At 40.1% G+C, this 11,052-nt stretch overlaps 1 long non-coding RNA gene across 4 annotated transcripts in view; it reads right to left on the bottom strand.

Annotated features, from left to right (window-relative positions):
- The window catches only part of LOC147180901 (uncharacterized), a 59,945-nt gene that overhangs the window by 3,626 nt on the left and 45,267 nt on the right, over positions 1 to 11,052 (bottom strand). For 3 of the 4 annotated variants that reach the window (XR_015095950.1, XR_015095951.1, XR_015095953.1), the window contains exon 4: positions 7,948 to 8,225. This is a non-coding gene — a long non-coding RNA (uncharacterized LOC147180901). Of the gene's footprint in view, positions 1 to 7,530; positions 8,226 to 11,052 lie in introns of those variants that run through there. The other variant, XR_015095952.1, reaches the window with a different exon arrangement.

Genomic DNA, 11,052 nt, shown 5'->3' with positions numbered 1-11,052 from the left:
TGTAGCTTCTTGCTAGCTAGCCCGCTAGCCGACAACCATAATGTGAGTTACACCTTCCAAACCATCTTCCTCCCACCAATTCACTATTTAAACATCATACACAACATATACACGGCTAAACTTGTGACTGCGATAAAAGTTCATTTTGCAGTTGATGTCACACATCATCATTTTCATTGGATCCATCTATCCATCTATCAAACTGTGAGGTGTGGTTGCTTTCAGTGACAGTTCGAAAACAGCATATGGCCTTCAAGCAATCAATCAATCAATCGCCCACATGCTTTTTAATTACACACGGATTTTTTGCTATTTGTAGGCTGCCCGGGTCCCTCTCACCCACAAATAACAGGGGCACATTGTGTATAATATATGTGGTGATGTTTATTTTTATTTTGTCTTCATGTGCAAACTCAATATTGGAGTAATCCAAAAGTAATCCAGTTACATTACTTTATTATTATGGTACTTGGATTACGTTACTAACTAAAAAAAAATTAGCAGATAACTTGTAACTGTAATGGATTACATTTTAAAAGTAACCTTCCCAACCCTGACCATGTGTTTGTTTTGAATACACAATGTGAAATTATTCAGCTGGGAGTTTTATTTATTTAAGATATTGCATCTTCCTGTGATGTTCACAACAAAGTGAATTGTAAATGAATGAAATAATTGATTTTACATCTTGTGCTCTGAGGATGTTTTTGGGGTTTGAACCAACAGCAATCAGGCCTTTGGAGGCTTTGATAGCAAGGGAGGGAAAATGCTCAAATTTGGCTTGATTCTTCATATGTGTGTACCCCACTTCCCAAGGAAAAATCATTCTTAACACACCCCACACCCAAGGAAAATAGTTTACGATAATTTGTCAGTCATCCGACAATCAAAGTTTGCTCAAATTTTGTCCGGATTGTCTGTGTGAGACCCGCTTCAGTGTTACTTTGAATGTGATAGAAGCTGCTGCATACAAAAAACAAGAAACGGTAGCATTATCTGAGTTGGCATTAGATTGCAGACTCACAACCAGCTTGTCAATCACTTTGTAAGAGCCATGCTGATTTTCCTAAAGTAGAAAAAAATAAGTATTGGTCTTTTCACAGGCAGCATTATGGAGAAATGCACCAACACGGGTTTGCGGGGTGAAGAAAGCTGTCAGGAAGCATGCAAGCTCAGCTGCACCCTTGACAGACTTAGATTTGCATACATTACAGGTTCTTTGCACCTTTTTTTTTTTCTAGCTCATGATAGGCAACGGCGTGATATTTTGCGTAATCGCACAGAAACAGTCGGAGCTGTTCCTGGCGCAAACCATCCAGTGACATTTGGCGGAAGATTGGAGTTACTTTTTCATCTTTGACACTAACGAGTTCTCAGCGGCGAAGCAACCCTCCCATTAGCAGCGCGCGCTCAAACCGGCGCTCATAGCTCGTCGGGAGAACGAGGAAGCTGTCCTGTTTAAGATTTAGATTAGCATGGCATCTTTTGGTGGAGCTTGACGTGTGTGTTTTATTGTTTTATTTATGCTATGCGTTTTGTTGCTTCTATGCTTGATCACAACGCTGGCAGTGCTTTGTTATACTGTGTTACTATGTGCTCCCTGAATTACTCGCCCGCTGATTGCTGTACACGCACGCACGCACACACGCACGCACACGCGCGCACGCACGCACGCACACACACAGAATTGCTTTGCTGTCTGATAATCATTTGCAGCAATAAGGGAACACACTAATCACGTCTGCAACACAACCCTCTCATCTTCATCCTACTTTTTTTTTTTATAGGACATTCATTAAAATTCAGCCTTTTAAATAATTATTACAAACACGTTAACAAGACTATCAGTATAATACTTACAGCAGGGCTTACCAACGTGGTGCCCGTGGGCCCCAAAGGACCTAATTGGTAGCCCGCAGGCCTGTTCTAAATATATACACGAGCTCAACAGTGATGAGACATTGTCATTTTCTAGGAATGTTGTACTTGTAACATTGTGGACGCTGGCAGAGATTGATCAAATAAGGAGTTGTCTATTTGCTAATGGTTGTGAGAGATGAACACGCATGATGGGTGTTTTGTTATTTAAGAAGTGTGTATCAAACTGGAAGACCTTTGCATTCATCAGTTCCCAAGAAGGAGCTATCCGTTTCAAAAAGGTTGGTGACCCCTGATTTATGGTATATTTCAAGCAAGTTTTGCATTCTCATTAAAGATATTAAATACTCGGGATGGGCGAGTATCGGTATTTGCGACGGACGGTGTTGATACCAATATTTGTCACCCTCGTGGCCGTTTTACAGTAATGAACTAGAAATGAGAAGAATGAAAAAAATATTTTATTTAATGTAATTAAAATGCTGTATTTGGTAGGGTGTGGGGCGGTATTCAAATTGTGACACCGTTTTACCGTCTCCACATTTCACCGGGGTATACGGTATGGTTGCTAATTTTAGACTTTCTTTTTTTTTTAAGACTTATCTTGCGCCGACAACAGCCAATATGTCTAGAAGTTAATGGTCACAGATCTGTTCACTGTGTGTTCCGGTTGCATTTGTAAATATATTTTGTGTGACGGAGCACATTTGAATGCCTGTCACTCCATGACAGCACGTCTTTGGCTTAAGTGTGCATGAGCTGACGTGCATGCGCTCCTTTTACGCCGCGGAGCCAAGCTCAGATAGCATAACCTTCGCCGCGGACCCGCACATACTTCTAATGGTCCTATACACTTACAAACTGTTTCTCAGTTTCTCCCGTGACGTCAACCAAGCACTGCGCGACGAAAATCACAACAACGAGGAAAGAGAAAAACGTTTGTTTATTTTCAGCTTCTTTTTTTTTATGTACTTGGCTTGGATGGATGGTTTGAGTGAAAGACGGCGTTCAGATGAAGAATTTGAAAAGGCTGACTCACAAGTCACGCGTTTCGATCGACACGGTAATCGCCTTGCGACGGTTTCTGTGACGTCACCCAAGCACGGCGCCGCAAAAATCACAACGAGAAAAGAGAAAAACTTTAGGCGGTTTATTTGTGTACTTGGCGTGGATTAATTGTTTGAGTGAGAGGAGAGGCGACTAGATGAAGAATTTGAAAAGGCTAACAGTAGAGTGGAACGAAAATAGGCAAAGGATTATTAAGAGAATTGTTTTGGTGGAAGAGACTTAAGCCGAGAATCATCATAATAATAATTTTTTGTACTAAATCATTTTTAGTCAATCAGCACGAAAGCCCGATCGGGAGTTTATCGGGCCGGCGGAGTACCTACCCTCAAGTAGGACCTCCGCTCGTCCCCGCAAGTTCCTGTAAATGTGGCCCGGTTGGGAAGGCTCCTGCAGTGGAGACGCGCACATACGGGGCTGGCCCCGTAAATTTAAGCCTGAAGTTCCTGCGGTGGAAACGCGGCTATTTTGTAGCTATGTTGGGGGACTAAAGCACAGATGGTTGTGTTGATGACCAGAAATAGTAGGTAGCGTGTACGTGTTACGATTGTCTGAATGGATGAAGGACGGACCACAATGTAGCAACCAAGAGTAGAACAAAATCTCAGGTTTTATCCAACCCAATGCGCACATGAGTTTTAAACAACAACAAAAGTGTAGCAAAGTGGAAGAAAGATATAAGACTTAATACAAACAATGAATAAAGGGGAAATACAAGCAATGACAAATCACAAAAGTACATAGAAATGCAAAATACGAACTATAAGTATTTCTAGAAAAAACAAACAGAGATCCAGCAGATAATAGGGGAGACAAAACGACAACTGTGTTGACAAGCAAAGTGACTGCAGTGTAGGAGGCAATACTCAGGCCAAACGAGGCCGATTGCAATCAGGTGCTAGGTGGCTCCGCCCACCAGTGAAATCAAGTGGACAGGAGGAAAATGATGTAATCAGCAGGCAGAAAGACAGAACATGAAATTGGACATAGTTGGATGGATGGAATTGTAAATTGTAGTGTGCAAACTGAAGAACAGACAGTTATATTTATAGACAGACATAATAGTAGGTTGGTCGGAGGACAGAAAGATACTGTAGGTCGTAATAAGTTGTTAGATCAGAAGTCTAGTATTTTGCAAGGCGAGCAGACAGATCGATCCGGTCAATAGCGGCCTTCATCATTCCTTGTAATGGTCAGTGTTGACCTTCCCAGCATTGAGTCTTTCTCCAGAATGACGCGTCCCTGCTGTGTCCAGTTTGGAAAACACGCTTACTTACCCATTAGGGCCTCGTTGCTGTTGTCGATGCAAATCAGCACGGACCTATGCGCTGATCGATACGCGTGAGAAAGGATCTTCTCCTCGGGGTCTCATCAACGACAGGAGTCTATTAATGCAACGCTCACCTCCCCTCTTGTGCTGTACTCTCATTTGAAAATGCAAAAGCTGAGCGAGCAAAAGTAGTCACAGTCTGAATCTATAGGAGTGCATAGACTTGTGAAGAAAACAGGCTGGTATAAGAAGAAGTGATTCAACTCCCACAAAAAGATGTTAAATGTATGTTGTAGTTAAAATTAAAAACTTGGCACAATGCAAAAACTGCTCACACAATCTTTTATTGACTTACTGTGCGTAAGTGGTGACTTGACATAGGAGCTTAATTCCTTCCTTGACTGCGTTCATAACTCAAAACACTCAAAAGTCAAACCCTAAACCCACATTGAAATTGTACTTTGAAACCCTAACCCCACATTAAAACCAACATTTTGAAACCCCAACCCGACTTTGACACTATTTTGAAACCATAACATCACTTTATACTTTTACTGTGAAACCCTAACCCTAATGTGCACTCACTCTACTTTCCAAACCCTAAACTCACTTTGAAACCCTATTTCGAAACCCTAATCCCACACTCTAAAAATGGATTGGTTAAAAAAAAAACTACCAATCTAGTAGGTTAAGCTCCTATTGGCTTGATTAACTAATAGATTGGTCAGACATTGGCCATTCCGAGTGCATACCAATTTTTTTGGTTAGCCAAACAACCAATGAAATTGGTTACAATAGGAAGTAAATCTTGATAGAGCACTTGGAAATATATTTATTATATCAATGTATTACATTCTAAACTTATTTATTATTATAAGTGTTTACAATATTTAAATAATATAGTGTTTAAAATGGAAATGTGTGTCTAGTTAGGTCACTAGGTGTCACCGGCCTAGTGGTAGAGTATCTCCCCTGAGACTGGAAGGTTGTGGGTTCAACACCTGGTGGGGTCAGAACAAAGACTATAAAAATGGGATCCATTTACCTCCCTGCTTGACACTCAGCATTAAGGGTTGGAATTAGGGGGTTAGATCCGCAAATGATTCCTTGAGCGTGGCCCCTGCTGCATCCCTCAGGGAATGGATCAAATGCGGAGAATAAATGCCAATCAGTGGTACTTTTTTTGGCAGCCTCTAACACAGATGAACCAGTATCTTGGTCAGAATTACCAATTTGTATTCAATCACCAATATATATTGGTTCCATTCTAGAATGCTTGCATTAACCAAAGGATCTGTCGGACACATAACTACCAGCTAGATTGGTCAAATGTAACCTTATTTTTGGTCAATTTGACCAATTTGTTTTTAGAGTGCACTTTGAAAACCTACTTTGAAACTCTAACCCTACTTTTGCCCTATTTTGAAACCCTAATCCCACTTTGAAATCCTAAACACACTCTAAAACCCTACTTTGAAACCTTAAGCCACTTTGAAACCATTACCCTACTTTAAACTCTACTTTGAAAATCAATCCTATTTTGAAACCTTAACACTACTTTGAACTTTACTTTGACATCATTAACCCACTTTGGAACCCTACTGCAAAACACTAACCCTAATTTTAAACCCTAATTTTAATCCCTAACCCTAATTTGATCCTATTTTGAAACCCTAACCCTACTTTGAAACCCTATTTTGAAACCTTACCCTAATTTGAAACCCTACTTTGAAACCCTAGTGCCTAATGACACTTTAAAACCCCAACTCCAGTTTGAAACCCTACTTTGAAAACCTAATCCCTTTTTGAAACCCTTACCCTCCTTTGTAACCCCAGCTGTAATTTGAAACCCAACCTGAAACTCTAACCTTAATTTGACACTATTTTCAAACTCAAATACTTATTTAAACTCTACTTTGTAACCCTTTACGCACTTTCAAACCCTACTGTGAAACCCTAACGGCACTTGAAAACCTTTTTTGAAACCCTAACCCTAATTTGAAACCCTACTTTGAAACCCCTATTTCTACTTTGAAACCCTATTTTCAAACCCTTAACCTAATTTGAAACCCTTCTTTGAAACCCTAATGCCTAATGACACTTTAAAACTCAAACTCCAGTTTGAAACCCTACTTTGAAAACCTAACCCCTTTTTGATACCCTAACCCTACATTGTAACCCGAGCTGTAATTTGAAACCTTACCTGAATCTCTAACCTTATTTTGACACTATTTTCAAACCCTAACACATAGTTGAACTCTACTTTGAAACCCTTAACGCACTTTCAAACCCTATTGTGAAACCCTAACTCCACTTGAAAACCTAGTTTAAACCCTAACCCTAATTTGAAACCCTACTTTGAAACCCTAACCCTACTTTGAAACCCTTATTTGAAACCCTATTTTGAAACCCCAATGCCTAATGACACTTTAAAACCCCAACTCCAGTTTGAAACCCTACTTTGAAAACCTAAACCCACTTTGAAACCCTTAACCTAAATTGAAAACCTACTTTGAAACCCCAATGACACTTTAAAACCCAAACTCCAGTTTGAAACCCTACTTTGAAAACCTAAGCCCATTTTGAAACCCTAACCCTACTTTGTAACCCGAGCTGTAATTTGAAACCCTACCTGAATCTCTCACATTACTTGGATACTATTTTCAAACCCTAACACTTAGTTGAACTCTACTTTGAAACCCTTTACGCACTTTCATACCCTACTGTGAAACCCTAACTTTACTTGACACCTAGTTTAAACCCTAACCCTAATTTGAAACCCTACTTTGAAACCCTAACCCTACTTTGAAACCCTTATTTGAAACCCTATTTTGAAACCCTTAACCTAATTTGAAACCCTACTCTGAAACCCTAATGCCTTATGACACTTTAAATCCCAAACTCAAGCTTGAAACCCTACTTTGAAAACCTAATCCCTTTTTGAAACCCTTACCCTCCTTTATAACCCGAGCTGTAATTTGAAACCCTACCTGAATCTCTAACCTTACTTTGACACTTTTTCCAAACCCTAAAACTTAGTTGAACTCTACTTTGAAACCCTTAACGCACTTTCAACCCCTACTGTGAAACCCTAACTTCACTTGAAAACCTAGTTTAAACCCTAACTCTAATTTGAAACCCCTATCCCTCTTTGAAACCCTACTTTGAAACCTGAGGCATCCCACGTTATTAATTGTGAATTCAATTTTGTGTATGCTGATTACAAAACACCATTACATGTCTCCCGTTCCTCCCCAAGCCCGGCAATATGTGTCTGTATCTTTCTGCATGATGAAAGGGCCAATTCAGTCATAATAGTCACACCACTGCTAAAAGCAGCAAGCTGATCATTCATCATGCATGACAATCCATCCCAGTGAGAGCAAAAGAATAATTGGCACGCTGAGTGCGTTATTTGACTTTATCTGTTTATTTATTTTTTCCTCACAATGGTTTAAACCTCAATTACGAAGCGTCCGTGCTCTAATTTTGCATCCATTGAGCGTGATGGCATACTCGCTCTGCTGATTAATTCAGTTAGTTCTTTTTGCCTCAAAGCTCAAGTGATTATTGAGCGTTGGCCGGGGGATTTAGTGCGCATGCTGTCAAAAAAACGCCTCTTTGTCTCACTTGTATTTACTTGAGACTTCCTGCTATAATCTGTAATGGTTGCGCAAACGCCACCGCAGCAGGTTCAGCGGAATGGATGTACGAAACGGCGGCTGCTAACTTACTATAGATCTCTATGCTGGTGTCAGGTCTTTTAGGTTCATTACCCGTCGGCGGCCGCTGATGATGAGCTTTGAAAGCCCGTCTGGGCAGAGTGGGAGTGGCTGGTGCGGACGGCGGGGTCCAAGGGTGGCGTCATTCTCTCGTTACGTGTGATAAACGATCCCCAGGCCTGCACTCGGCTGTTTGAATTATGGAAGTGGGTGTGCGGGACTGCCGACCACACGTTGACCCCCCGGGCAATGGCAAATGGTGAGACATGGTCGGAGTCAATCCTTCAGCCCTGCATGAAAGAGAGAAAGACAGCGAGGGAGACAGCCCTATTAGCAACATCATGACTTTACAACCAACGCAGCTTTCAGTCGGCTGTACGGAACTGTTGATATATCATTTATTCATGTCGACTCGCTGCCCACTGCTGATAGCTAATACAGTTGTTGCGTTTATGTCCAACTGCACACACTGGGGCTTGAATGACTACCACGGCTGCACAAAAGTAAGCATTTCTCTGTTTCACCGTTTCTACAAACCCTAATGCCAATGACGTCGGGACATTTAAATGTAGATTAGAAACAGAATATAATGATTTGAAAATCATTTTCAACTTCTATTCAATTGAATATATTGCACGAATGAGAAATAAAGTTCAAAATGCCCCCCCCCCCAAACATTCTCTTATTTTTAATTCAATACCTGCAACATATTCCAAAAAAGCTGGGACTGGCGGCGCATGCTTACCACTGGATTACATCACCTTTCCTGTCAAAGAGGAAGTCAAGTCATACATTTTCTTTTTGCTCTATTTGCCCAACAAGTCTAAACATAAGCATTCCGATTGATTAATATTGCGTTTGTAGAATAACAATTAGGCAGACTAATCTACCTGTTTTTATCTATCTTAGGGGGCAGCCATTTTGTTCTTTTCTCTTCTGTCGACTGAAATTGACGTAAAAATGCCCACATGTTCGCAAGCTGACATCAATAGGCAGTGGATGATCTCTCTCTTTCTCTCTCCCTCCCCCCAATATCTATAGGCTATATACCTATCTGTTCGCCTATCAATTTACTTACTTTGTCCATCCATCCGTCCATTCATAGTGACGGTTAATTTCTTGATACTTTATTTTCACACAAACCATCCTGCTGTTAGCAACTGTTTTTGTCATTTGGACTGTTTTTGACTGTTTGACGCATGGCAATAATTACTGTCCAATAGATATAATGACAATCAAAGAAAAAGCCTCATTTGATTTCATTTTTTGTCATACACTCATCTAATCTGTTTCTTGTGGTTTAATGTGTGGGTGATGGCAATAGAGGTCTATAACTGACTTTACCAGCACACTTTTAGTCAATGAAGATAAGTCGTATGGATAATGGATGGATTAAATGAATCCAATAGGGCATGAGATGTTAGTAAAAAGTATTGCAGTGTTTTTTAAAGGATAGGACAGATATGGGGCATAAATTTAGTGTATGAATAATGCCGGGGTGACTTTATTCATTGTTATTCAGGAACAATACTGCGTTCAGAGTCTCAAACTCCCTAAATGCTTTGTCCTCCACTTCACTAAATGGCCGGTTGTCTTTCACAATCTTGGACACAAAGGCTCATTCTTTCTGCCCACAGGAGAGAAAGGAAGACGTGTTTTTACAAAAAAATATAACATCAGTAGATGTGTAACAATGAATTGATGAATAATCAGATTGATCAGATTATTTGATTGATAACTATTTTTTGATAATCAATTAACTATTTATATACCTTTATTCAAAATTTTAAATGGTTCAAATGCTCCGATCCTAAGCATTAATTATGTCAATTAAATTAAGATTTTTGATGAGGAAATATGGCAGGAATGGAAAAGTATGCTCTTACAGTGAATATTTAAAAGACTCACCTGGGCTCTGTCCAGTCACATTCCCCTCATTTTCAAAAATAAAATGCCTCAACATGGATGAGGTGGTGTTGTCAGAATAACTAAATATTATTTCATGAGATAGCAGAAATGTATATGTAATCTCCATCTGTTGTCTTGGTATAAAAATTAACACCCCCCCCCCTTTTTTTTTTTTTTTTTTTAAAGGAAGGTAGGTTTAGGTTGTTTATTACTTTACATGGGTGGCATAGACAGATAAACATAGACTCATAGTAATTTTTAGTTCGTCTTGTGACACACAAGTTCTTTCACCACGCCCCTATCAAATCTAGCTAGCCTGCACACCGCAAGCTATACTGCATATGCATAATTTTGATTTAATATTTGCACCAAAAATTATCCAAAGTAAATTTATTCTTTCACAGTTTTTTAAAATCCATTTAGCTTCTATAAAGGACTACGTAAACCAGTAAGCAAATAATTTATTTAATAAAAAAAAAAAAAAACACTGAATCCGATAGTGTGATATATACCGTTACCGTGAAGGGATGCAGTTTATACCGTGATATGAATTTTGGGCCATATCGCCCAGGCCTAGATGTAAGTTTTGATTGTACAACATATCATTTTCCTTATTTGATATTTCGTTGGACTGTAACCTTCAGCTTTGAGTGGCAGCTTAAAGTTTCTGAAAAATATTTACCGATGTAATCTGCCCAAGTATTTTCATGTTGTGAATCTCAACTTTGTGCTCGCAAGTCACATGCAAAAACAACAGCTTGTGTCTCCAAAAACTTGTAATTCAGGTCACTTGTATCTTAAAGCACCACCAGACCGTGACTTCAATGATGAAAAGTACAAGCGACTTCATCATTTCCATGCCGTGGCATCTCGAAGCCAGATTGTTTCGACTGCTTCTGTCGTCTGATACCCGCTGAACTGTGATGAATTCTGTCAGCCGTTGTCTTTGGGACGCACTTTGGAAAGTCACGAGTGGAAGATGAGCAGCGTACCAAGCAGTCAGCTCACACGGATCGAACAATGATGCCTTAATGTCGCGCAAAGACAGCAGGCGGAACACTTTGTCGTCAAGCAAAGAAACGGGCTCAGGTGCGCGTTTGACAGGGAGGGCGACCGAGGCAATGCGTCGGATCTAATTAAGTCATTGATGGCGCTTTTATCTGACAAACGACGGCGGCTCAGCCCCGGTCTGAAAAATGTCACGGGTTT

This window comes from Leptonotus elevatus, chromosome 1 (genome assembly GCF_054856555.1).
Source record: "Leptonotus elevatus isolate MCC_2025b chromosome 1, RoL_Lele_1.0, whole genome shotgun sequence".
Lineage (NCBI taxonomy): Eukaryota > Metazoa > Chordata > Actinopteri > Syngnathiformes > Syngnathidae > Leptonotus > Leptonotus elevatus.
This window is presented reverse-complemented; position numbering and strand designations above follow the sequence as displayed.